Source organism: Oryx dammah, unplaced genomic scaffold (assembly GCF_014754425.2).
Source record: "Oryx dammah isolate SB20612 unplaced genomic scaffold, SCBI_Odam_1.1 HiC_scaffold_26, whole genome shotgun sequence".
Classification (NCBI taxonomy): domain Eukaryota; kingdom Metazoa; phylum Chordata; class Mammalia; order Artiodactyla; family Bovidae; genus Oryx; species Oryx dammah.
This window is the reverse complement of record NW_024070210.1, coordinates 87,907,246-87,935,158: the sequence shown is the minus strand read 5'-3', so window position 1 is coordinate 87,935,158 and position 27,913 is coordinate 87,907,246. Positions and strand designations below refer to the sequence as shown.

Below are 27,913 nucleotides of genomic sequence, written 5' to 3'. Positions count from 1 at the left end.
AGAACAACAAGATGTCCTCAACTCTAACCTCATTCTCTCAAATCCTGGAGCAGGGGTGCATGTGGAGTTCAGGCAAGGACAGGCATGAATAATGTACTAGGAGATGTTCAATGGAGAAAAACACTGCTCCCAGCTAAGGAATCAGGCACCTTCCTAGAAGAGATGGCCCCTGAAGTGGACCATAAAAGATGTCTCACTTGTCTATCAGAGTGACCAAAATGTCCTGTGTTAAAGCACGGAAAATCCCTCATTCTGAGAAATCTCTCAGTGCTGGGCAAACCGGAATGGCTAGAGACCCTACTGCCTGAAGATAAGGAGATGATTAGTTGGCCTTTGTGCTCCAGTGATTCTAGGGTTTAGACACTCAGAAAGAAAAGGGGGCAGGCAAGTAGGACTGGGGAAGGTGTCCCAGGGGCAGGCTCAGTATGAGCAAACAGACAGTGGTACCCAAGTGTTGGATACGGACAAAAGCACAAGGTTCCAGTGAAGCCAATGAGTCCCTGGGCTCTTTGGACCACAAGGTTGATGGAGAATCACTTTAGCAGCCCCGCCCATCCTCCTGCATCACCTCCCACTTGCTAACCAAAGTCAAGTGGTCAAAGTCATGGAAACTGTCCATCACTTTTAGTAGATGGAACCACCCTAGGCCTGGAATCCCAATCACCCTATCTTGCCTCATCCTTTTTTCATTGTGCCCCCAATACACATACAAGCTGAGCTGCCATATTCTGAGTAGGCCTCACCCTGAATTTTCCACTTGGTACTACAGTGAGTGAGGCAAAAACCAAGTCTGAGAGCCAAAGCAGTCTTGAGAAGAAGAAAGCATAACACTTTCTAATTCTAAACAAAGCTAGAGTAACACAAAGAGTATGACACTGGTGTAAAGACAGAAAAAGAGCCCAGAAGAAACCCGTGCATATATAGTCAATTAACTCATGACAAAGGGGCCAAGAATATACCCCTTTATATGTGGGTAAAGGACAGTCTCTTCAATACATGGTGTTGAAAAAACTGGACAGCCACATCCAAAAGAATGAAATTGGACCTCTATCTTACACCATATGTAAAAATCAACTCAAAATGGATTAGAGACTTGAATGTAGGACCGGAACCAAAGAACTCCTAAAGACAACATAGGTAATAATCTCCTTGATATTGATCTCAGCAATGCTTTTTTGGAGTTGACACTAAAAGCAAAGGCAACTGAAGCAAAATCAACAAGTGGGGCTACGTTAAACTATAAAGCTTCTATGCAGCAAAGGAAACCAATACAATGAAAAGGCAAACTACCAAAGGGAGAAAATATTCGCAAGTTACATATCTGATAAGGGGTTAATATCTGAAATATATAAAGAACTTTTACAACTAAGTAGCAAAATAAATAAAAACTCCACCCCAAACAATCTGATTAAAAAAATGGACAGAGGCTCTAAATAGACATTTTTACAAAGAAAACATGCAGATGACCAATAGGTACTTGAATAGGTGCTCGTGATTATCAGGGAAATGCAAATCAAAACCACACTAAGATATTACTTCACACCTGGTGGGTTACTGTCCAAAAGACAAGAAATAGCAAGTGTCTGCAAAGACGTGGAGAAAAAGAAATGTTTGTGCATTGTTGGTGGGAATGTAAGCTGGTACAGCCACTATAGAAAACGGTATGGAGGTTCCCCCACAACTTAAAAATAGAACGACCATACAATCCAGCAATTCTACCCCTGGGTATGTATCTGAAAGAAATGAAAACACTAACTTGAAAAGATATCTGCATCCCCATGGGCATTGCAGCATTATTCACACAAGCCAAGATACAGAAGGAACCTAAATGTTCATCAGTGGATGAATGGATAAAGAAAATCTGTATACACACACATACACACACACACGTATACACACATACATGTGTATACCCACACACATACAAAACAATATTATTCAGCCACAAAAAAGAAGGAAATCTTGCTATTTGTGACAATGTGTGTAGATATTGAGGGCATTATGCTAAGTGAAATAAGTCAGACAGAGAAAGACAAATATCATACAATCTCACTTATCTGTGGAGTCTAAAAAGCAATGAACAAAAATAGAGCTCATAGATACAGAGAACAGTTTGGTGGTTGTCAAAGGTAAGTAGCAGGTAAAAGGGGCAAGGTGGTCAAAAGGTACCAACTTCCAGTTATAAGATAAGTAAGTTCAGAGGAAGTAACATACAGCATGGTGACTAGAGTTAATAATTCTGTATTGTATATTTGAGAGTTGCTAAAAGAGAAGATCTTGAAAGTCCTTATCTCAAGAAAAAAATTTTTAACTACATGTGATGTTAACTACACCTACAGTGGTGATTATTTCACAATATTTACAATCGAATTGTTTTGCTGTGACCTGAAACCATATAAAGTTATATGTCAATTATATCTCAATAAAAAACTGAGTACAGTTATCATTACAAGCTGCACTCACACTGTAAGAGGCTCCCAGGACAGAGAATGGGAGAGCACGCAGCAGTCATGTGTCTCCCATGTCACCTTCTCTCTGGAACATCTACCCAGTGAATGGAAAGACTAGCAGAATTACCTAGTGCCTCATTTCTCTCTCTCATTTGTTGCCAAGCACATATAGCTAAATTTGCATGAGTTTAACATACATATGATGTGATTCCATTGTAGTAATAATAATCACCACAATTTAAATGCTCACTTGTGACACTTAAAACGGTGTGAATTAGATTTTATTATTTCTCCATTTTTACAGATGAAGAAATAAAGGGTCAGGGAAATTATGTGATTGCCCAAGGTTATAGTCAAGGGTAGGCCAGATCACTGCCCTCAGACCTCGGCTCTGTATTTAACTGTTGGAGTCCAGAGCCAGCTAGTCCTTGGTGCATCCCAGGGCAGACAGTTACATTTCACTTATCAGAGGGGACCTCCATTCACTGTGTCACAACCAAAACCAGTAAGAAGTAAAACTATGCCTCTGATGAGGGATCTGGGTATTTTCATAAAGTCCATGAACTAGCACTTGGGTGCTTTCATTCTTTTACTTGTTCATTCAACCAATATTTACCAAACGCCTACTAGGGTCAGAAAGTGTCCCACCCTCTTGGAGTTACAATCGAGTGGGGACACAGCCTCGGGAGCAGCATTTATGGAATGCTATGAAAGTGCCATGATAAGGGCAGTTCAGGGCATTAGAGAAGAACATGGAGATGCAGTTCCATTAAGCCTGGTCTGGGTTCTCAGATCACAGATTGGGGTGTGTGAGTGTGTGTGCACATGCATATATGGTGTATTTATATGTGTGTACATATGTTTTATGTGGCTTCAAAAAAAAAAAAAAAAAGCAAGAGCTCTATTCACGGTAGGAGCCCATGAAATAAACAGAAAACATCTGTAGACTGAAAAAGCAAAGTAACTCGAAGTTACTACATAAGAGGATATAACCCCTCACATCTACATTGACAGGAAGTAGTTCTATTCAATTTAGAATATTCTGATTAAGGAGGCAGGGAAGTGTGTAATCCATTCCATAGACATTCCCTCTAGAATGATTAAGTGGAAAAAAAAAGTTAGGGTTCACAGGGATAAGCTTCAGTTATCTTAGAAAATCTACTTAAAAACACCTCATTCCCTACAATGACAGAGAAATGAGGCAGGAAGTCAATTATCTACCCTGTTGAAGGTGAATAAAAACTATCATTATTAAAATTACTACAGGACTTCGCATTCTTTCACAGACAATCGCAAACTCTTTCCAGTTTGGCCTTGGAATGTCACCCCTCGCCGACTGTTTTTCTGTTTCAGTCACAGATGCTCCTTCCTAATTATATTTGGCTTTGGGTGAATTTTTCAAGTGGGTTATCTTCCCTGGACAGTGACTGAGGGCTTAAGGGCACCCGAAAGTCTGTGGCCTGCTTGCTCTGTTCCTTTAGTCTGGCCAACTCTTGCCCTTCTCAGCCTGGGCCTCCCCAGCTGACCTCTCTGTGCTGTGGGGCCCAGGTCTGGGTGCTCCTCTGCCCCCACAAGGGGAGGGGCTACATCTCTCTCTCTCTCTCAACCTCTGACCTTCAGCACAGACATACTTTCAAATTTCTAACAACACTTGAAGGAGCAGTGAATACATGCCAGGCCATAAGATAAACGCGTAAAGCAAAATTTCTCAATTCTCACAACAGGAGACTTCCCTGATGGTCCAGTGGTTAAGAATCTCCCTTGCAACGCTGGGGACTCAGGTTTGATCCCTGGTTGGAGAACTAAGATCCTACATTGCTGCGGAGCAGCTAAGCCTGTGTGCCACAACTACTGAGCCCACACGCTCTTGAACCCGTGTGCCACAACTAAAGAGTCTGCACTGCAGTGAAGATCCCACATGCTGAAGCTAAGACCCAACACAGTCAAGTGAATAAATAAACATAAAAAAAGAACAGGAGCCTATAAATCAATAAAATCTCATTAAAAATATTGTTTATTCTCACAACAATCCCTTTATAGCTGGTGCTATTTACACCCCCATTTTGCAGATTAGGAGACAGAGGCCAGGGAGGTGAACAATCTTGTCCAAGGTCACGCACCTGGGGAGTGACTAGGTATCTGAGCTCTAACCCCTGCTGTCCTGCTGGGCATGGCCTGGTGTTGATGGAAGAGGGGACATGGGATGTCGGTGGCCAGCCTGGGCTTAGATGGCCACTGTGGATGACTCACAGGAAGATGTGAGAACAGAGGCTTATTTTCCACAAGGGTCTTATCCAGGAACTGGCTCAGGTGGGAGTGGTGGTTGTAAGGCCCAGGTTTCTCATGACTGGCCCTATTTCCTGTAATTTTATCCTCTTCAGATGATTTATTTCTTCTGAACTTTTTCTATTGTCATATAACACGTATAACATACATTTAGCCATTTGAATCATTTTTAAATGTGCAGGCAATTCAGTGGAATTAATGACACTCATGGTGTTAGGCAGCTATCACCGCTATTTCCGAAACTGTGCCATCACCCTCAACTGGAACTCTGGAACCATGAAGCAATAACTCTACATCCCCTCCTCCCATCCGGCAGCTTCTAATCTACCTTCTGTCTCTATGAATTTGCTTCAACTAGATGTTTCACATAAATGGAATCATACAAAAATTAGTCCTGTTTTTTCTGGCGTCTATCATTAAGCATACCATTTTCAAGGTTGTTCCACAATGTTGCATGTACCTGTATTTCATTCCTTTTTATGACTGAATAGTATTCTACTATTCTACTATCTGCCACGTTTTGTTTATCCATGCCCCTCTTGAGGTACACCTGGGTTCTTTTCACAGTTTGGCTATTGTCAATAATGACACTATGAACATGGGTGTCTCAAGGACCTTCTTAGATAATAAGCCCCTAAAGATCACTTATTAAAGGCACAATTTGCTATGTTTTGATGCCTTTATTGCCTTTCTCTATCAGGAACAATAACTTGGTTGACCATTGCATTTTTGTCACCACTTCTATATAAGCAGATTTAGGTGTCTCTACTAGCCTTGGGGTCCCCGTGGGTTACAGCAGGGGCAGCTGGGGTGAGTTCTTGTTTGCAGCTCCCCTGTCCCTCATGTGCACACACAGTCTCACCCATTATCCACCCCAGAGCTGGGCACGGGCCATCTGGTTGTGCCAACAAGGGTGCTTGGCCGGCCCTTCTCTAGTGACCCAAGAGCCTCCTCCTAGTCACTTGTGTCCTCAGACAGTGCTCCTCTGCCTGGCTGCTTGCCAGCATTACCCTGGAGGTTTTGAAAACATCTCCGGCCTAGGTTTCAGCTCTGGACATTCTGATATAATTATTCTGGAGTGGCAGGGCCCAAGGACAGGGCATTTTAAAAAGCTCAGCAGGTGAGGACTACTGTCTTTAGGGTGATCTGCGTTCTCACAGGTCCTTTCAGGGAGATGTGCAGGAGGATGCTGAGTCTGAGGAGTGGGGGATGGGAGGGATGGATGCTTCCTCCCATTCCAGAGATGGCAATCCTGAGACTCAGCAAGGAGGAGGACTGCCTGCTGATGTGAAGGTTGAGAGGTAGAAAGGAACTTGGAACCCATGGCCCTGAGCTGCCCTGGCCTGTACCAGAGTCTGGACCAAGGTCCCCACGCGCCCTCCTCCTTAGCAGTGAAAGTCAGAGCATATCCCAGGAATGGCCCACAGCCCTGAGTCTGCTCATCTTAGTCCCCATGCCTCCACCCACCCCGAGAAGTGGGCGAGCTGCCAGTTCATGGGATTACTCCTGACTTTACAAAGCAGCAGGCGTGGAGGCAGAGACAGCGCAGCAGCCGCTGGAAACCATTTCAGCTGCTAAATAAAGTAACTTCCCAGTGAGCAGGGCTGTTTGTCTACTGACTGGCCCCAATAAAGGCCCCGGCAAATCCTCAAAGGCCAAGCCTGTCTGCTTTTTCCAGACCCAAGATGCAGTTTTGAGGGAGCATTAAAGGGTGGGTTGGAGCCGACACTGGACAATCTTGGGCAGACCCTGCTCCTCTCTGGGCCTCTGTGTTCTTGTGCGGAAAATGACAGATTTGGACCAGTGGTTCTTGTTCAGAGTGGGTCACCCTCCCCAAGAGGGCACCTGGAGATGGGGGAGGGAGGAATTAGGCTGTCACAAGTGATCAGCTCACTGCACAACGAAGAACTATGCCCTCCAAGTGCCGGAGGTGTCTGTATTTGTTGTCGTCGTGTTCAGTCGCTCAGTCGTGTCTGACTCTTTTTGATCCCATGGACTGTAGCATGCCAGGCTTCCCTGTCCATCACCAACTCCTGAGGTTTGATCAAATGTATGTCCACTGAGTCAATGATGCCATCCAGCCATCTCATACTCTGTCGCCCCCTTCTCCTCCTGCCCTCAAGCTTCCCCAGCATCAAAGTCTTTTCCAGTGAGTCAGCTTTTTGCATCAGGTAGCCAAAATATTGGAACTTTCGCTGCAGAGTAAGAAACATCAGTGTGGGGTGGGGGAGGGTTGGATTGCGGTTTGGGGTTAGCAAATCAAACTATTGTATATAGACCAGATAAACATCAAGGTCCTATTATATAGCACAAGGAACTATATTCAATATCCTGTGAGAAATCAGAGTGGAAAAGGAAAAAAAAAAAAAAAACCACCAGTAGGTATATGCTGAGGTCTCTTCCCCTTCTGGGATGATTCTATGCTCTGTTGCTCACTGTCCCCACTTGAGAACAGGCCAGAGGGGACAGGGTAGATGGTATGTTTGCCCTTGTGTGGAAAGGAAAATTCGAGGTGGTTACCCAGGCTCTGAGCCAAGCCACGGCTCTGTTCCCTAGCTCTCCACCACTTAAATGGCTGGAATTAAATATTAATAGACTAAGGTGCTGTAGATTAAAGCCCAAATCTCCCGACACAGTCCCTAAGCCTAGCGGAGGCCTACAGCACAGGATTATAATGATGTACCATTAGCTCTTAGTGATCTGTTTATTACATCTGTTACTCTGTGTTATTTAACCATGCTGTCTACAGCTCCTGTTAAGGGAAGGCAGAATCCACCATGGCCGCATGGAATGCAGGCTGCCTCTCCATTTCCACTGGTTCCCAAAGGCCACTGCGGTGGAGGACTAAACACACACACAGCCTCCTATTGGATCATCTGTATTCTCATGGGGTTGTTTCACCTAATCCTTTTACTAAACCTGTGCCGTTAGTTCATACCTTGCCTTGTTTCAAAGAGGATTTGAGATAAACCATGCTTTTGAACTGTGGTGTTGGAGAAGACGCTTGAGAGCCCCTTGGACCGCAAGGAGATCCAACCAGTCCATTCTAAAGGAGGTCAGTCCTGGGTGTTCATTGGAAGGACTGATGTTGAAGCTGAAACTCCAATACTTTGGCCACCTGATGTGAAGAGCTGACTCATTTGAAAAGACCCTGATGCTGGGAAAGACTGAGGGCAGGAGGAGAAGGGGACGACAGAGGATGAGATGGTTGGATGGCATCACCGACTCAATGGACATGGGTTTGGGTGAACTCGGAGTTGGTGATGGACAGGGAGGCCTGGCATGCTGCAGTTCATGGGGTTGCAAAGAGTTGGACATGACTGAGTGACTGAACTGAACTGAACTGACCTGAACTGGTGTGAGGTGGATTATTACCCCATTTTCAACTAAGAAAATTGAGGCTCAAAGACATGAAATAAGTAAATCAGAGTTTCTCAATCTCAGCATGATTGACATTTGGGGCCAGAAAATTCTGTGTCTTGGGAGTGTCCTGTGCATTATAGGATGTTTACTAGCATCCTTGGCCTTCACCCACTGGATGCTGGTAGCACCCCCTCCTCCATAACCAAGAATGTCTCCAGATATTGACAAATGTCTCCTCTGGGGGGAAAGGTACCCCAAACTCCAAAAGGCAGAGTTCAGAGTCAGACAGGTTGTCTTAGCCCTCGGTTTTGGCGGGCATCTTGTGTACCCTCTACAATTTCCAAGTCAGGAAACTGATCAGAGGGGCCAAGTGATTTACCTGTGATCACAATGGAGAACTAGATTGGAAACTACTTTTTCAGGTCAATCTAAAACTCTTTCCATCTCCCCAAACCAGCTTCAGGACGAGGAGTTAGGCTCATTTATTTGCTTGTCAAACAACATTGGAGCACTCACTATGTTCTAATAGCTGATTTGAGAACTAGACAAGCAACCAGAAACACTGGCCCGTCAGGACTGGGGATGATGGAGGGGTGCCGGGAAGGCTGTTGCTGGGGCAGCTACAACTAGAAAGCCGGCCTGTTCTCAGGTCAGAGGGCTTGGGTGCTGGCTGGGTCTTGGGTAACAGGGCAGGAGGAGGGAATGAAGCCAGTAGGTACATCAAAACGCCCTGAGCAAAGTCAGTGGCTTCGGCTCATTACCTTCCCCATCTTTATCGCCATAGCTCCCACCACAGCTCCAGGCAACCAAGTCCATTTTAACCAGATATCACACCATCAGAATATCAGGCAGGTGTGGGAAGACAGCACCCTGCATCTTTCTGTGGATAGATGCATCTGGAAATCAGCCCTGAACTCCTGCTTCAAGATACTGCCAAGGCTGCCTGGCCTTGCCCTGGTAGGACTCCATTCCTCAGCATCTGAGGCAATGCCCTGTCAGACTGCACATCACCCCACGTTTGTATGACAGTGTGTGCGGAGGGTGTCGGTGACATCATGGGGCATTGCCAGCCATTCATACCCCAGTTATCTGTGAATAGTCAAGCAGCAATTCGCAGACCCAGGCTCCAGATCAGGAAGGACGTATGTGCATGTGTGTTAACCTGCTTTCAGGGAGAGATGGGAAGTTGTGGAAATCAAGTTTATCAACTTCACAGGGACTCTTCCAGACAAAGACTACTGCGATATCGTGTCGTCAGGTAATGCGGAAGAAAACTAGGTGTGAGGTACTTCGCAGTAGGTACTTGCTCAGTTTAAACCATGACTCTTCAGCATAGCTATGATTATCCACATCCTCTAGAGGAAGGAACCAAGGTCAAGTGTGGTTAGGCGACTCGCCCATCACCTTGCAGCCAGTGTGGTCTCTGGCCTGTTTCTCAGATGGGGACATTTGAAAATCGGGCCTTGAACCAGAGAGCATTGGACGGGAGGCACAGCAGAACTCGTTTCTGCTTATGCAGAACTGCTGTATAAGGACCTACGCTGTCCTTATACACACAGGATATTGAGACCAGAGTGGAAGAGGGATTCCAGGTCATCAGTGACAGGCTAGGGGGTGAGACCCCAGGCCTGTGAGGTCTCTGGAGCAGAGGCTGGTGCTGACTCGTGGACTCCCTGCCCTATCTCCCCCTTCTCTCCCAGAGTCCACTCCAGAATTCATGCGCCACTCTCCTCTGTCCTCAAAGCCTCTGCCCTGGGCAACACCCACCTCTGGATAAATGCACCTTGGTGGTCCCAGCACTCGCACCTCCTGCACTTAAGCAGTGGAGTCCGTGAGGTACAGGTTGGTAAGCTGGGGCTGCCCCAAATGGGCCAGGGGCCGGCCTGAGGTTCCTCGGCTCTGCTCAAAGACTCCTGCCTCCTTCCCCATACCAGAGGCTTTTAATGAGGCCCCAGCTCCCAGCTGCCTGGCTCCCTCTGATCTGCCTGCATCACTGCCTTTGAAGCTTCCCAGCCCCAAAGACCATTTATCTCTGCAATTTGCCTAGAAAGTCCCATAAATCATGTCTGTGCACAAAGGAATTAATTACCTCTTTGGAAGGGCCTTTCAAAGGCGGCAAAGACACACAGACCAGCCAGGGGTCCTGCTGCCCAGGCTGGCACCCTCCCCAGTGGGGCCCAGCCTTCACCCCCCTTTCAAAGCTCCAGAGCAAACCCCGGGCTGAGGAGCTGGGGGAGAGGTTGGGGATCAAAGGGAATTTGGTGAAGCTCCGTGGGTTGGGAGTGGGACCCCCAGATGTGGGGTCTGAGGAAGATGCAGGGAGAGCGGGAAAGGACATCGGAAGGTCATGGGGTACAAGTCTGTCTCCCATGAGGTGTGAACTCATCCCACAGCCTCATCCGCCATTTCCCATCATGCCTTTCACTCTGACTTGCTTCACACAGGGAGGTCAGCACCCCTCTCAGGTTCTGTCATGCGCCTTGGAAGGTACCGCCCACCCAGGTGTCTCCCATGGCAGAGAGATAGGATTAGCTTAGATGAGTGGGTGTGAAGCTGCAATCCACAGAGTCCAAAGGGTCCTATGCCTGGGGTTGGGGCCATGACAGGGGCTCTGGACGGCCCACCTCCATAGCTCCAGAGCTGGCTGAGTTTTCCTCTGGGTTCTCACCCAAGGACAAAGGATTAAGCAGCTGAATGGAGCGGGGGGGCGGGGATCCCATTTTCTAAGATCTTCTCTGCCTTTAAATGTCTGTTTAATTCCTCTCACAGTCAGAAAGTTCTTCCATTGGTCTAGCTGAGGAATTTCTTGCCACAATTTAAAGTAATGCCTTCTCCTCCATCTCACCCAGTGAGTAGCTACTTCCAGCCAGCTCTGCAATGGACACTGATGAGAAGCAGTCAGAGTGGCACGTGGGGTCTCTGTTCTGATGGAACTTTCTGGCACTGTCCCCACAAGGAATATGTGGAAAGCAGGAAAAGACGCAGTGGAAGTGGAGGCTGGCTTCCCTAGTGAGGCCAAAGAGCATTTCTGAACTAAAGCCAGGCTCGCTTGTTCCCTGTTCATGATGGAGGGGGGTATTTCTCATCAGGTGGGCAGAAGGAGGAGGGTGGCAGGGTTGTATAGAGCTGTTCCTGGGGTCACGGGCACAAGGAGCCAGCTGAGCAAGTTGAGGTGATAAGTTGGGCCAGGGCAGCCTGGAGAGTCATGTGGAGAGTCAGCTGTGGGCCAGGGGCAGGATGGACCTGGAACCTTCTGCCCAGCCACTCATCCTGAGAGCTGATGTCACACCCCAGAGGCCTGACGGAAGGCTGCTCTCAGCCGCAGACATAGTGGTGGTCCTGCAGGGCTTACACCATGACTGTTCCAGTGTAATGGGTTCACATCTGAGCCATTTCTCCTTTTGGCAAAGGTAGCACCTGGAGCCAACTGGTACACTTGGTGCTCTGGATCAGCTGGGCTGGCATTTGTTGAAAACTGTTTAGATGTAAGGTCTAGACTCGGGGGGGGCTTCAAAAGGATGGGAGGCCCAGCTGGTCCTCAGGGGCCACAGAGTGACCCAGGTCAGGCACATATGCAGCAGCTGTGGACCACGTGAGACAGGCTGGGAGCAGCGCTTGCTGGAGGTGAAAGGGCACAGGGAGATTGGAGGGGTGGTGGTGGGGGACCTTGGAGGGCCTTAGGGAAGAGAGAGGATTTGGCTTCGGATCTAGAAAGAGGGATAAGATTTCAATAGGTGGGAAAGTAAGGGGAAGACAGTCTGAGTAGTGGGCTGCAAAGGCAGGGAGGGAGAATTCAGAGTGGAGAGCGGCCCTCAGTGGGGGAGGTGGGTGGGTACACACAGCCCGACTGCAGGTCTGGTGAGCAGGCTGAGGAGTCTGCTTCACTGAAGGAAGGCTAGATCATGGCTTCTCAAACTATCCTTGGGAAAGGAACAGTTCTGTTTTCCAACCCATCTGAGACTCATGGTCCTACCTGGGCATGACTCCACAGTCACACTACGTGGGCCTCTCCATGAACCTCTGACACACTCACACAGCTATGTCCTGCTCAGCAGAGGAGTCCACCAACCGCAGGCTTGGCTCTCACAATGCTGTCGAAACAGCTGCAAGTTTCTAAACATTTACAATCGATATTTTTACTTATCACTGACCAGCAACAAGTCCTGGACTTTGGGTCCACAGAAAATCACCCCGAATGGCACGGGCTAGAACACAGCTCAGAGGAGGGATGTGAGCAAACCAAGACAGGTTTATAGGTGGTATTACTGGAGACCAGGCTGGGCAAGGCTTCTGTCCTCTCTGTCTTTTCTGGGAAGTCCTATGAACTACTGTGCTGCTTAAAAGGCTAGGGGCTTGGGGATGATGAATGTAACCATTAAGAATACTCAATAAGTGGTAGGGCAGGGCACCCACTGATCAGAATGGCTGCATGGTGACGCTGGTGCTTGCTGGTATGGTCAGGACAGTAGCAGCTAACACAGAGTAAGCCCTGTTATTGATGAACCTCTGTCTGAATTCTTTATAAGTAGTATCTCATTTAATCCTCCCAACAACTCCCTATCTTATTGCTTTTTCATACTGTTCATTGGATTCTCAGGGCAAGAATACAGATGTAGTTTGGCATTCCCTTCTCCAGGAGACTGCGTTTTGATTGGAAAAGACCCTGATGCTGGGAAAGATTGAGAGCCAGAGAAAGGGATGACAGAGGATGAGATGGTTAAATGGAATCACTAACTCAATAGACTGAGTTTGAGCAAACTCCAGGAGATAGTGAATGACAAGGGAGCTTGGCCTGCTGAAGTTGATGGGGTTGCAAAAAGTCAGCAACTGAACAGCAACCAGCCCATAATCTCCACTGTCAGTCGAGGAGACACGAAGAGATATGATGGCTAAGGAGAGCCTCCACCCTCCACCCTTTCCTGGCCTCTGGTCTTATCTTGGGGTTATGGACACCTGGCTTTCTGTGTGGCCTTAGGCAAATCACCTATCTTCTTTGGCCTTCAATTTCCTCATCATAAAGTTAAGGGGCAGCACTAGAGGAGCCCTAAGCTTCCCTGCATTTCCGACATGCTGAGATCTCCGAATCACCTGGAGAAATTATCAGAGACAAAGACTCTGCGATGGAGAGAATAGCAAAGCCAGAGGAAATAAGCATTGATCTTGGGGCACATGTGTGTGCTCTGAATTTCTGCTCACAGGCACCCACTGAATTATAGGCATTAAATAGAATGTTCACAATAAAGACAACACATGCATGTTTGCCTCGCTTTATGCAACTATTCTTTAAAGGCTTTGCACAAATTACTTGTTATTTGGAATAACTCTGCTTATCTGTACACCCTTGACTTTCCAAAGCACCTTTATGCTTTACAGGTCATCAGAACAAACATTGGTACTCCCATTACTCAGATGGACAGGGCCAGAGAAACAAAGCTGCTTGCCCAAGGCCCCTGCCTACTTTGGAGAGCTGAGATTCCACATCTTTAGGCCCTGATCCCATCCACCATTCTCCATGGTACCACATCCCCAGTGAGGTCACTCAACACAGGACCCACCTATCAGCAGGAAGCCGTGTCTCCTTGGTATTTGAGGTTTCCCACTCAATCCCATCTTGCTATTTGTGTCAACGTGTCATGGTCCATTTGTCCCCGCATAAGGAGGGACTCTGAGAGCAGCTCCCAGCTGGGCCTGCCAGTCAGAGGACACTCTATCCATCACAGCTGGGTGAGGACCTCCAGTTTCCCTGGAGAGAGGAGACCTGAGGGCGGAGTGACAAATGGCCTTCCTGTCTATTGAGAGTTATTATCAAAGGACGGGGACCAGCTGCTCCTGGGGTCTGCTGATGAAGTGAAGGAAAGATGCTTCTGCTGCAGTGGCAGGAGGTCTGGTCAGCTGTCCATTTGTTCACTCACTTCATAAGGCTTTACTGAGTGCCTACGGAGCGCCAGGCACTGTGGATCAAGTGGGGAATAAAGCATCCAGGGTCCCTTCAAGGAGCGTATAGTCCAGGAGTGGAGACAGACAAGAAACAGTAAAGGGACTTCCCTGGTGGCCCAGGGGTTAGGAATCCACCTGCCAATGCAGGGGACACGGGTTCCACTCCTGGCCTGGAAACATTCCACAGCTAAGCCTGCACACCACGCAACTACTGAGCCTGCGCGCTACAGCCTGGGCACCTCAACAAGAGGACCCGCTGCAGAGAGAGGCCCGCGCAGCACAGCTAGAGTAGCCCCTGCTTGCCGCAAGGAGAGGAAGCCATGTCAGCAATGAAGGCCTAGCACAGCCAAGAGTAAATAAACAAGTAAAAATTAAAAAAGAATATATTGTGTAACATAGTGAATATAGCCAATATTAAAAAAAAAAGTAGTAGAGGCCTCTATTTTGGCCTTTGTTCAAACAGCACCTCCTGAGGGCCTTCATGGACCATCCTCTCCAAGTTCTCTCCTCCATCACCCTGGCTTTGTTTTTTCTTTCATGAACTTATTCTATCTGATGTTACATAATCACTGTACCACATACGTATTTTCACCTTTTTGTTTTGTGCCAGGGACTCCCACTAGGATGTCAGCTCCTGGAGGAGTTACTTCCTTCACTTCAGTATCCCCAGCACCTAGGACAGCATCTGGCATACAATAGATGCTCAATAAACCCTTGCTCAGCAAGTGAATCCATTCACAAGAATCATAAGCTACAACAAGGGTATGGAGGTGCAAACAATACCTTGATGGTAAATGAAGATAGGGGTTCATTGAGAGGTCAAGGAAGGCCCCTCAGGGGAGGTGACATCCTTCAGCTAAGAGCTGAAGGATGAGAAGAAGGCAGTCCTGGTGACAGTTAGAGCCTTTGGGGTAGAAGTAAGAGCATGGGCAGATGTCCTGAGGTGGGGAAAGGTTGGCAGACCTGAGCCTGGAAGGGGGCAGCCTGGCTGGTAAGTTCTGAGAGAAGTGAGAGAGTGAGGGACTCCATGAGGCAGACGGGCCAGGTGTGCCTGTGACAGGAGCTGGGGTTTTCTCTTAAGAGCAATGGGAAGCTCTTGGAGGGTTCACCAGGACTCTGTGAAAGCAGGCAAGCAGGAATTCCTGTGGGCAGGACTTCCAACCCTGAGCCTGGAGGGACATGGTCCCTCTGTGCAGCCCATCAACACCCTGGGTCAGCCAGGACCTTCTGGTTTAGGAGGACGTGGGTGGAGGGGGTGAACATGAGCCCTTTTCTGCCTGGTGCCTCTGAGAGGCTCCCCTCATCATCCCACCAGGCAGGAGACAGCTGGGCATGAATGGGGAGAAGCACCAGTTGGGGCAGCTCCACGCCTGAGCATCTAGGTGACTCAGAAAATGTGCTAACAGTGCACACAGGCTGAGATCTCACAGATTGTGTGCCCACCTCCAGGGGACTAAATATAGTCCCCTTATTGTCCTTTATGTCTCTGGGCATCAATCAATGACTCCTGAAGACTGTCTCACCCATCCCTAAATGTGACTGCTGCATTTGCCAGAAGTCGGAGAGGTGAGAGTCCCGTTACAAGGTGGTGGGCACCCCTGTGCAGCAGAGAGCCACGAGGAGGAGACTCAGGGCTGCAGGGAAGACCAGGGCCTCTCTGGGAGCTGATTTCCCAGTCAGTCAAATGGTGAGAAACACAGCAGCTCACAAGCAAACGGAACGCAGTTAATGACCCTTGAATTTCCGATGACCACGAGTGTGGCCTGCAGTGGGCAGTGGCAGGTGGCCTCATTAAGTGGGATATTTACACTCGAAGCTTCTGGGACACCCTTTGAGCCCACAGGGGCCTGGGGTTTTAGAGGGACTCTAATGAGCTGAACTTAGCCAAAGTGGCCTGGGCCTCAGTACCTCTCATTCTATCCAGTGGAGGGCGGCTCAGCCTACTCTGGAGAAACTCTCCTTGTCCTTCACGTAGGACTCACTCCTTAAAGCCCTGCAGACCCCACCCAGGAAACTTCTCCAGCTCTTGAAACCCTCCCATCCATTAAGACTCAGATTAAATGCCTCTCCCTTAGGGAAGCTTTTAGGAACCCTCCTTCTCCCCATTCACTCTAAACTCATTGTGGCTACTGCTGTTTGCCTTGTTTGAAGTGGATGCTTGCCCATCAGGCCTCAGAGCTTTGGAATCACAGAGACCTGGGTTCAAATCCCAGCTCTGCTTCTTACCACCTGTGTGACCCTGGGCAAGCTATAATTGCCCTTTGAGACTTAGCTTCCTCACCTCACCTATACAGTGGGTCTTACAGGCCGGAGAGAGTTGGGGTCAGTGTACGGTGTAAAAGTACCTCACTTAACGACTTGCAAGTAGGAGGTGCTCAGTACTGTGTAACAAACCCTCCCAGAAAGTGTGGAGATGAATAAATGAATAAACAAAGCCATTGATCCAGGTATCATGCCGGGGTAAACTCACAGGGAGCTGAGCTGGATTAATAATAGGTCATTATCATCATCACCTGACTTGTCCTCAACTCCACCTTCAGGGAGGGATTTGGTTTGTGCTTCCACGGAAGCAGACCCTAAGGTGACTCCGTGGCTAGGGGAAAAGAAGGAAGATACAGAGCAGCAGGTGTTAATCCACCTGGACTTCTGGGAGATAACCAAGCACAAGGAGTGGAGTTATCCCAACTGAGGGGCAGGAGAGCCAGGGCATTTCTCCATTAACCCCTTGCTCCTGCCCTGGTGGAGGACAGCAGGGTGGGTATTCTCTCTGCCCCACGTCCCACTGGCTCCATGGATTGTGCCCGTGGCAGAGCCGCAGCTGTTTGTCACTGTAGCCTTTGCTGTGTTGCCATGAGTGGCCTGGGGAAGCAAGGGCATCTCTGTTAGGCCCCAAGTCCACTTGGTTCCCCACTGTACATGCAATGACCGGCAGGCTGTCTGCTGTGTGTTGGGAGCCCCGTATTACTGTTCAGTTCAGTTCAGTCGCTCAGTCGTGTCTGACTCTTTGCAACCCCATGAATTGCAGAACTCCAGGCCTCCCTGTCCATCACCAACTCCCGGAGTTCACTCAGACTCACATCCATCGAATCCGTGATGCCATCCAGCCATCTCATTCTCGGTCGTCCCCTTCTCCTCCTGCCCCCAATACCTCCCAGCATCAGAGTCTTTTCCAATAAGTCAACTCTTCGCATGAGGTGGCCAAAGTACTGGAGTTTCAGCTTTAGCATCATTCCTTCCAAAGAAATCCCAGGGTTGATCTTCAGAATGGACTAGTTGGATCTCCTTGCAGTCCAAGGGACTCTCAAGAGTCTTCTCCAACACCACAGTTCAAAAGCATCAATTCTTTGGTGCTCAGCCTTCTTCACAGTCCAACTCTCACATCCATACATGACCACAGGAAAAACCATAGCCTTGACTAGACGGACCTTAGTCGGCAAAGTAATGTCTCTGCTTTTGAATATACTATCTAGGTTGATCATATCTTTTCTTCCAAGGAGTAAGCGTCTTTTAATTTCATGGCTGCAGTCACCATCTTCAGTGATTCTGGAGCCCCCCAAAATAAAGTCTGACACTGTTTCCACTGTTTCCCCATCTATTTCCCATGAAGTGATGGGACTGGATGCCATGATCTTCGTTTTCTGAATGTTGAGCTTTAGGCCAGCTTTTTCGCTCTCCTCTTTCACTTTCATCAAGAGGCTTTTTAGCTCCTCTTCACTTTCTGCCATAAGAGTGGTGTCATCTGCTTATCTGAGGTTATTGATATTTCTCCCGGCAATCTTGATTCCAGATTGTGTTTCTTCCAGTCCAGTGTTTCTCATGTATGTTGATTCAATGAGCAAACCAACAAATCAATGTAAGAAACGGTTCAGGAGCTGGGGATAAAAAGGGGACATGGCTCCTGCCCTCAGTCCTCGTGACCAGGGGGTTGGGATGGGAGGGGGCGGTAGTCACAATGACACATAAAAAAGACAAAGGAGAAGTCTCTCTATAGGTCAAGGAGCTAATGCCCAGGGAGAAGTGGTGGCACTCTGTGAACTTCAGGTACACACAGAAGGTGTGGCCCCCAGGGCGGGGAAGGCTTCAGGGAGGAGATGGGACTCCCTAGGCCTGAAGGAAGAGTGGACTTAGGCATAAGGGAGAGTGGTGGAGGAGGCTGGAGACAGCAGCATGAGCAAAGGCCTGGAGGCAGGAATGTCATCATGGGCTGTAGGGAGACAATTGGTAGGAGGGTTTCTTTGGAGCATCTCTACCTTCTTTAGAGCTGGGCGGTGGGGACAGAAATTTGGCCTCACATAGCTCACTAGAAGGAACTTCCCTGTAGCTCAGCTGGTAAAGAATCCGCCAGCAATGCCGGAGACCTGGGTTGGAAAGATCCTCTGAGGAGGGCATGGCAACCCACTCCAGTACTCTTGCCTGGAGAATCCCATGGACAGAGGAGCCTGGCGGGCTGTAGTCCATGGGGTTGCAGAGTCAGACACGACTGAGCAACTAAGCACAGCACAGCTCGCTAGGGAAGGGATCTTGGGGCGTGGCTTGGAAGAATCAGGATTGGAGCAGCCTCCAGGCAGTGTGCACCTCTGACTATGTGTGTGAGAGGCTCCTCCAGGGCTGCTGGGAGGGCTGGATTCCCCACATTCATCCAACACTCCCTCCTCCATGAGTCCCTCCATGTCAGCGTTATGCAGCGCACAGCCTGAACACTTGTACCTAGCAGCCCTGCCTGGCTGGTATAAGCGGGGAGAAGGGCTTAGAAACTGAAGGAGAGGGGCTGTTTCCCCAGGCTGGAATGATTGCGACTCTACCCCAGAATCCAGTAGAGGATGCTGTTCTTCGTTACCAAGCATCAGATTCCCTGGCAGCTGAAGGACCACAAAGGTGACCCTCATCTGTAGCTCAGCCTCCCTGGAGAGGACGGGAGACTTAGCAGGTGCTTCCTCTGATGTTCCCCCATTTCTATCTGTCTCCATTTCCATCTTTACCGCCTCCCTCCCCACTCCCAGCCTCCTTTCCTCTGCTCTACCCACCTTTCCCTTCCCTCCCCCTCCTCCAGTGACTGGGAGCCAAAGGGGTTGGAGTGGGAGGCATAGGTGAGCTGAATCCCAGGATGTGCTGGGAGCTGTGTGGGAGGGTGATCAGGAGGCCCTCTGAACTGGATGTTTGAACCAGAGGGGTCCCAGTGGGCCTCCCCAGTATGTGTGGTTTTCTTTTCTTTTCTCTTTAAAGCATTTCACTTTGAAAGGAAGCCAGGCCCAAGTGAAGAGAGTGGGGGTAAACTCAGGCACACAATCAAAATGCCTTTGAACCTGGGCTGAGAGCTCTGAGGTCCTCTCCTGTTTCAGGTCAGGGGCTGGCAGGAGGCTAGGGAACCCTTGATGCCTAATTGGCAGCTAATTGAATGCGGGAGGGGAGAAGGGGAGGGGGCTGAAAGCAAGTTGTTTAGGACTGAGTGAGTGATGCTCTTTCAACTCAATGTAAAAGCAGGTCTATTACGGGTTTTCTTGCTGGTATCTAGGCGATGGGGAGACAGGCTTCTGTTGCTTAATGAGCTCATGGCTCAAGCTGTCTCCAGTTGGGGAGCAGGTGGAGGCTTTCATGGCAAAGTTAACATTGTAGTTAGTTCTAGTTGGCTACCTGTCATCACTCAAGATCAAGAGAGGGAACGATCTTATTAAAATGAGCAAACAGAAGGCAAGCTCCTCAGCAGAGCTCTCTGGGTGGGGGTGGGGTCTGGACACTCACAAAGCTGAGAAGAGTCCCAGACAAGTTTTTCCCTTGTGGTTTGATACAGACCACAGAGAACTTAGAAGGTGCTACTATGGGTATCAGGGGGATTCCCAGGTGGTGCTAGTGATGAAGAACCTGCCTGCCAGTGCAAGAGATGCAAGAGATGTGAGTTTGATCCTTGGGTCAAGAAGATCGTCTGGAGGAGGGCATGGCAACCTACTCCAATATTCTTGCCTGGAGAATCCTATGGACAGAAGAGCCTGGCGGGCTACGGTCCACAGGGCTACAAAGGGTCAGACCGGACTGAAGTGATTTAGCAGCAACAAGAGATCCAGCATGGATCTGAATTTGGCGCTGGGCATTAAGGTACAGGCATTGAGGACATGGCTGTGGAGGCTAACAGACCTGAATTCTTAAGGGTGACCCTGGGCAAGTTACTAAATCTGTGCCTCAGGTTCCCAAATCTGTAAAATGAAAATAATAATATCACCTACCTAGTAGGGTAGTTGTAGTGATGAAATGGAATTACACAGGGCTTAGCACAGTGGCAAGTACATAATAAATGGACAGTGGATTGTAGCAGTTATGACTATGAAGGACCAAGGTTGAGTAGAGACTCTGCAGGCCTCAGAGTTGAGCCCCATAGATGATTCATAGGTAGTGAAGAAGAGGATGCAATTACAAAGTATTAGAACGACAGCCACCTTAGCAAGCAGCTAGTCCCATCCTCTCCCTTTGCAGGTGAAGAATGGGAGGTCTAGAAAGGGAAAGTGATTTTTCAAGGTGACACGATGAACTGGAGGCAGTGCTGAGTCTAGAACAGGTCTCCAGAGGGCCAAAGCTGCTTCTACCGCATCATCAGAGCTGAACCACAGTTACAGCCAGAAATAGACAACAAGACTCTCCTCTTTGCTTGCATTTTTCCCTGCCATGTGAGAGTGGGTTATGGCAGTTTCTCTTCCCATGTTCTTTTCATGTCTCATGAAGACAAACTTACAGTCTCAGAGAGTGGCTGAATGGAGGGTGGGGAGGTAAGCCATCAGGGCCTGAGAGTTTTCTGTTATCTGCCAAAGAACAGCACCAGGAGAAAGAGCAGCTATGGGTGGCTATAGATTGTTGTGACAAGCGTCCAAAACCAGTGCCCGAATTATAGTATCTTCCTCCACCTGACTTGTGCCTAACTTCCAGAGTGATGTTTCCAAATGACCAATCTGATGAGGTCACTGCCTTGTATAAAGCTCTTCCATGGTCTCCAGTGACTCAAGTTCAGATGCATGGGGACGTGGTATTTAGAGCCCTCTACACTCAGGCCCAGCCACCCCGCTGCCCAAATCCCTCTGACACCCTTCACACCCTGTTGCCAGCAGACTCTGCCCTCATGTGCGCCATGCTTTGCTGAAGCTGTTCCCCCTGCTCCATCACCCTGAGTTCCTCTCCATTCAATCCCATTCTCAACCCCATATGGCAAGTCAATTTGATTTCCCTTATTATTTAGTTATCTCTACCATAACTCAAGTTTTTCATATGAAGAGACAGAAGATTCTAGAACTTTCCTGATCTTTTGACATGCAAAAGAGGGTGACTTGATATCTTTGAGATGAGGTAGAGAGCTAAAAAGGCAAACAACCCAAAGACGTATAAAATGGATGGACTAATCCATGGCTCAACCCACATCAAAGGCTGGGATGAAATTAAAGAGAAGATGATGGCCATGTAGGACCACCACTGAGATCTTAAGTCAAGTCCCTTCTTCGGGTTTTGGCTTACTCATTTGCTGTATGAGTGGGTTGGAAAAGGAGGTCTCCAGGAACTCTTTTGGCTCTGACATAACTTTTTTGAATTGAAGGATCTTAACAACCATACAGATGACCCCTGTGGATACAGAGGGAGGAGAATTTGACCAGGGGAAGGAGCAAAGGGGGCATTAAGTACTTTTGTAACGTTTTCTTTCTTTAAAAAAGATCTGAGGGAAAAGCAGTGATTTTTTATATATTTTTTCAGTGTGAGTGGAGGGTATTTTTCACAGTGTTTTCTTTATTTTTCTATATGTCACAAGTATTTAATAGTTTTAAAAAGAATTTGGTGATCCTCTTCTCAGTGTAACCATTTCCTTGCCTTCCTCCACTTGTAATCAGTTCAGTTCAGGTGGTGGGCATGTTCAAAGGACTGAAAATGCTAAGACTCCTCCATTGCAAGAAATATTCAAGCAAAGGTCAGATGGGCTCTAAGTATTATGGAAATGATTTGTACAGAGGATGAAGGTGGACTCTTCTAATTCTCAGGTCTTACAATGCCAGGGCCATGGTGGCCAGAAGCGCTGTCCTTGGTACTGAATTCCACACCAAGAAACTTATAAACACAGAGCATGGAAAGCAGAATAATTCCTTCTATTCTTGTCACTCTAAGATACAAATTCATCCTTCAATTTCCAGGACATTTTGGTGATCAAAATGACAGGAAGAAGTCCTTCCTAGAGGGGTTTCTGGCATTGGCTCTGCGGAAAATTCTCTCCCACTCTCCAGCTTCTGGTAGTATTTGCTTGTTCTTTCCCAACCTTATGCTAAAAGCATAGAACTGGGAGCCAGAAAGCTTGGGATTGAGTTCTAGCTCAGCCACTACAGACTGTGTGACCCACTGCAAATTCCTTCCCTGCAGTGAGCCTCTGATTCTCATCTGTCAAGTGGAGATAATTGCATCAGGTGACAGAATGCTTGAAAACATGCTTGCAAAAACACTTAAGAGCAATATAATTATCAACTGGTAATACTATGGTGATTCCTGCTCCAGTATGTGTGAAGTGGAACGATCTCTCAGGGTAGGAAGCCAAGAAGGCAGTGAGTGTGGCAGGCAGCAGGTTGAGAGAGGTGAGTTAAGCTCAGAGGATTCTTGAGAATGTTTTGACAAAAACTGTCCAGTTGGCATCCCTGTGGGTAAATGAAAACCTTTTCAGATGGCACCTGGTGACATTTGCAAGCATCACAGAACCTGAGTGTGGAGGTGAGTAGTGAAGCATCTCTAAGCGGAAAAAAATGGTGTGGTGTCATTTGGTACTCACTGAACTGAGGGACAGTCTCACCAGGTAGGAAAATGGGTTCTCCTGGGACATTATAAGGGGTTTGAGGGCTGAGTGTCAGGGCATGCATTCTATCCTTGGTTCTGTCACTAACCTCCTCACACAGTGCAAAGTGGCTGGGCTCAAGTTCTGCGTACCCACTGACTAGCTGTGTGACCTTGGGAAAGTCACTTCACTTCTCCAATCCTCAGTTTTCTCTGGTGAAAAGGAGTACAGTAAAACCTACCCACCAGGATGGTTATAAGAGTAAAATGAATTCTTGGATGACAAATGGCTTGCTAGGTGAGCTGGAGCACTGTACGAGCCTCAGTATTTATCATCTGCAAAATGGAGGCAATAAGGCTTGACTGTGTAAGTGGGATAAGGATGAGGAAAGAATCACAAACACACACACACACACATTTTGTTATCATCATGAGGGAGGCGGGATGGGGCACAGGAGAGATGCTGAGCTGGAAGTCAAGAGACTGGGGTTTCAGTCTCTGTTATGTTCAACTGCATGACCTCGGGTTGTTCAGTTCAGTTCAGTCACTCAGTCGTGTCTGACTCTGTGACCCCAGAGGCTGCAGCACACCAGGCTTCCCTGTCCATCACCAACGCCCAGAGCTTGCTCAAACTCATGTCCATCCAGTTGGTGATGCCATCCAACCATCTCATCCTCTGTCATCCCCTTCTCCTCCCACTTTCAATCTTTCCTAACATCAGGGTTTTTTCCAATGAATCAGTTCTTCATATCAGGTGGCCGAAGTATTGGAGCTTCAGCATCAGTCCTTCCAATGAATATTCAGGACTGATTTCCTTTAGGATGGACTGGTTGGATCTCCTTGCAGTCCAAGGGACTCTCAAGAGTCTTCTCCAACACCACAGTTCAAAAGCATCAATTCTTCAGTGCTCAGCTTTCTTTGTAGTCTGATTGGCACATCCATATGTGACTACTGGAAAAACCACATCTTTGACTAGATGGACCTTTGTTAGCAAAGTAATGTCTCTACTTTTTAATATGCTGTCTAGGTTTGTCATAGCTTTTTTTCTAAGGAGTAAGTCTCTTTTAGTTTCATGGCTGCAGTCACCATCTGCAGTGATTTTGGAGCCCCCCAAAATAAAGTCTGTCACTGTTTCCATTGTTTCCCCATCTATTTGCCATGAAGTGATGGGACCAGATGCCATGATCTTCGTTTTCTGAATGTTGAGTTTCAAGCCAATTTTTTCACTCTTCTCTTTCACTTTCCTCAAGAGGCTCTTCAGTTCCTCTTCACTTTCTGCCATAAGGGTGGTGTCATCTGCATAGCTGAGGTTATTGATATTTCTCCCAGCAATCTTGATTCCAGCTTGTGCTTCATCCAGCCTGGCATTTCACATGATGTACTTTGCATATAAGTTAAATAAGCAGGGTGACAATATACAGCCTTGATGTACTCCTTTCCTGATTTGGAACCAGTCCGTTGTTCCACGTCCGGTTCTAATTGTTGCTTCTTGACCTGCATACGGATTTCTCAGGAGGCAGGTAAGGTGGTCTGGTATCCCCATCTCTTAAAGAATTTTCCATAGTTTCTTGTGACCCACACAGTTAAAGGCTCTGGCATAGTCAATAAAGCAGAAGTAGGCTTTTTCTGGAACTCTCTTGCTTTTTCAATGATCCAACACATGTTGGCAATTTGATCTCTGGTTCTTTTGCCTTTTATAAATTCAGCTTGAACATCTGGAATTTCATGGTTCACATACTTTTGAAGCCTGGCTTGGAGAATTTTGAGCATTACTTTGCTAGTGTGTGCAGTGCTAAGTCACTTCAATCATGTCTGACTCTTTGCGACTTTATGGACTATAGCCTGCCAGGCTTTTCTCTCCATGGGGTTTTCCAGGCAAGAATACTGGCATGGATTGCCATTTCCTTCTCCTGCTAGTGTGTGAGATGAGTACAATTGTGCAGTAGTTTGAACATTCTTTAGCATTGCCTTATTTTGGGATTGCAATGAAAATTGACCTTTTCCAGTCCTGTGGCCACTGCTGAGTTTTCCAAATTTGCTGGCATATTGAGTGCAGCATTTAAACAGCATCATATTTTAGGATCTGAAATAGCTCAGCTGGAATTCCATCACCTCCGCTACCTTTGTTTATAGTGATGCTTCCTAAGGCCCACTTGACTTTGCATTCCAGGATGTCTGGCTCTAGATGAGTGATCTAAATGAGTGATTGTGGGTTTCTGGGTCATTAATATCTTTTTTGTATAGTTCTTCTGTGTATTCTTACCACCTCTTCTTAACCTCAGGTAACTAGACCTCAACTTCTACACCTTTAAAATGATGGCTGGGACTTGGTTCCTGCCAGCTAAAATGTCCTACTTACCTAAGCCCTGGGTTTCTCCCTTACTGAGTTCTCTAAGTACACAGGGCTAAAGAATCGCGGGCTAGGGCTCTCTAAGGGAGGTGAGAAGGGACCAAGTCAACAATTCTCATTTCCATTTCCTCTCTGATTGGAAAGGCCAAGCATCAAGGTCCAGAGAGTAAACAGAGTTCCCTTTGACTCTGTCCTTCACGTGTGGCTGAGCCCCAAAGTGGATTATACAGGGTGATTTATACAGGGTGGGCCCCAGAGACTCTGAGCTGTGAATTCAAAATCTCAGTATTCTGCTGAGCTCCCTGGCTCCAGTCTGGCTCTCTCCAGGCTGCTGGCACCCTCGACAGGAAAATTAATTGCTGTTGTCATTCTGCTTTTTGTTCCAGTCTATATACCAGGAATAAGATATCTGAATGACATTAAATAACCTGTATATAGAAGCCCTTTCTAAGAGCCAGAGCAGTAAGCACAGAGAGATGGGCTCCAGGGAGGAGAGAGAGCCAAGAAGAGCTCTCGCGGGTATCCATCTGGTCTCTAGTCAAAGGGATCCTCCCCAGATGGACATACAATGGGACAGGGACCTTCATGCTTCCCTGGGAAGTGGAGAAGTTGAGCCTGGTGATCCAGCCTGGCAAGCAAACACAAACCCCTCACCCTTCCCAGGGACTGCACCTCACCACATGCTACTATCCTGGTTTGAATTCTTTCTCTCTTGATTCAGTGGCTATAAGCAAGCTAACTCAGGTTCTGACTCGGTAGCTATATACCACTGACCTGCCTGGGGCTGAGGGGTCCATGGTCCCAGCACTGAATGAGCCAACTTCAGAAAGGCTCTTGAGTCAGGACAGGTGAGTCACCAGGCACTCCCGCCAGCTCCGACTACATTCTCCTGCTGATGGCAGAGTTAATCATTATCAGCGTGAGGCTTATGCAATGTTTAGCCTCAGTAGCCAAGGCCATACTTGGAACAACCTTAAGAAAATAAAGGCATGTGCACGCACACACACACCGGTCTAACTCCATTCTTTTATAGATGAGGATGCTGTTGCTCTGGGAGGGATGGTGAACTGCCCAGGATAAAAGAGTCCGAGGGCCTATAAACTAGGTCCCCGGACTCCCCGTCCAGTGCTGTTTTTACAACATCATCCTGCCACTATGTAACAAAATCCCATGTTCTAGAACCTATGAAATAGCAAAACCCGAGTTCCTATCCCAGCCTGGCCTGCCAGGTGAGCTGGGGGCGCTGGTGAGGACAGAAGTTCGCTTTTCACTCTTGCATTCTGGGAGAAAATTCCCAGTTTTTTGGAGTCTGTCTACTTGTGGTCTTAATTACTTGTGTGTACGAGATCTTGCAATCTGTGCCTGGGGACTCTTTGAATTGTAGATTAATATTCAACTAGCTGGAACAATCTTCAGAAGGAGGCTCGTGGTAATTAAGTTGGCTAGAGAACACTTCAAACTAACTTTTTATGGCACACAAGTACTGTAAATTATCAGGACAGGGAAGACTGATCCCTTAACGGTGCTTCTTGGGAGTCACGAGGGACCACGCACCTCTCTCCTTCCAAGGGGCTGGAGGACTAAAGATTGTGGGGGTAGAAGAAAGGGGCAGAGAAGGGAGAGTAGATGTGTGCTGGACTGGGAGGCTGTCAGGCAGATTCTTATCTGTAACTCGACTATTTTCCCCAAGACCAAGGAACTCTGGCCTGAGAGGAGGGGTGTCAGAGTGGAAGGAAGTGGGCAGAGTGCAGGCATTTCAGAAGCAGAGGCTCGAGCCACTGAGCAGAATCTAGTGAGTGAAAATTCTGAGTCATATTTGGCCTTATAAACAAAGGGGAGAGAAAAAAAGGAGGCTTGAAAGACTTTGCACAAAGTGGCAGACATTTTAGAAAGTAATTTTTGTTCAGTGCCGAACAATCTGTGTATTTTAGACTAGGTACACTTACTGTTGTATCATGCATGACAAACCAAGCATAGACCAGAGACCAACCATAGGCTATGAGGTTTGTCACAGTGATTTGCTGCTAATGTAGTACAAAGCTGGTGAATAATTTATTTTTCATACTAAATAACAGTGTGTCAAGATTGTAAGTGCCTGATAACTCCCATCTGTGTGACTTGCAGTCCTAGATGTTTTCTTAAATGATGGTGCAGGAGGGGAGGGAGGAGAGGCGGGGGAATGTGGGGCACCATCACCAGGAGCCCCTGAAATGGCCTGAAACCCATGGGCAACTTCCCTTGGGCCCAGCCCATATGAACAGTGTATGCCACTGTGTCTCAGTGGACTAAAGATTAGAAAACTGCTCCCATGGACGTGGTCAGATGGGGAGGCTTAGGTGTGGCCACGAGGGTGGGGCAGAAGGTAGAGGGAGGGAATTCCTCAGCTAAAGCTCTGGGGCCCCAGCAGCTCGCTATGCGGCACGATGTGCTGGACATGTGCTTCACAGGGCTGGCAGGAGCAGTCACAGACGGCGGCTCTCCCATAGTGGTATGGAAACCGTGCCAGGTACAGCCGGACCTGCCCTATCCATCCCTCCAGCAACTCCAGCCTCTGTAGTCAGCTGAGGACAGGTGCTCCCAGGAACTGCTCTGAACAGATGTGGCCACCTTGAGATTTCAGAGGATCATGAGGGAGCGATGAAGAGGGGGGAACAGAGGAGGAAGGGGGCCCAAGAGGGGGTAGGTAGCTGGAGTCCTGACCAGGAGCTGGAGGCCTGGCTCCCTTCCTGGGTATGCCATTGCCCAG

The 27,913-nt window shown here is 47.9% G+C and overlaps 1 protein-coding gene across 2 annotated transcripts in view; it reads right to left on the bottom strand.

The window, feature by feature from the left end:
* MEGF11 (multiple EGF like domains 11) overlaps positions 1 to 27,913 on the bottom strand; it is a 257,227-nt gene that overhangs the window by 90,535 nt on the left and 138,779 nt on the right. The gene's annotated exons all lie outside the window — the stretch shown is intronic.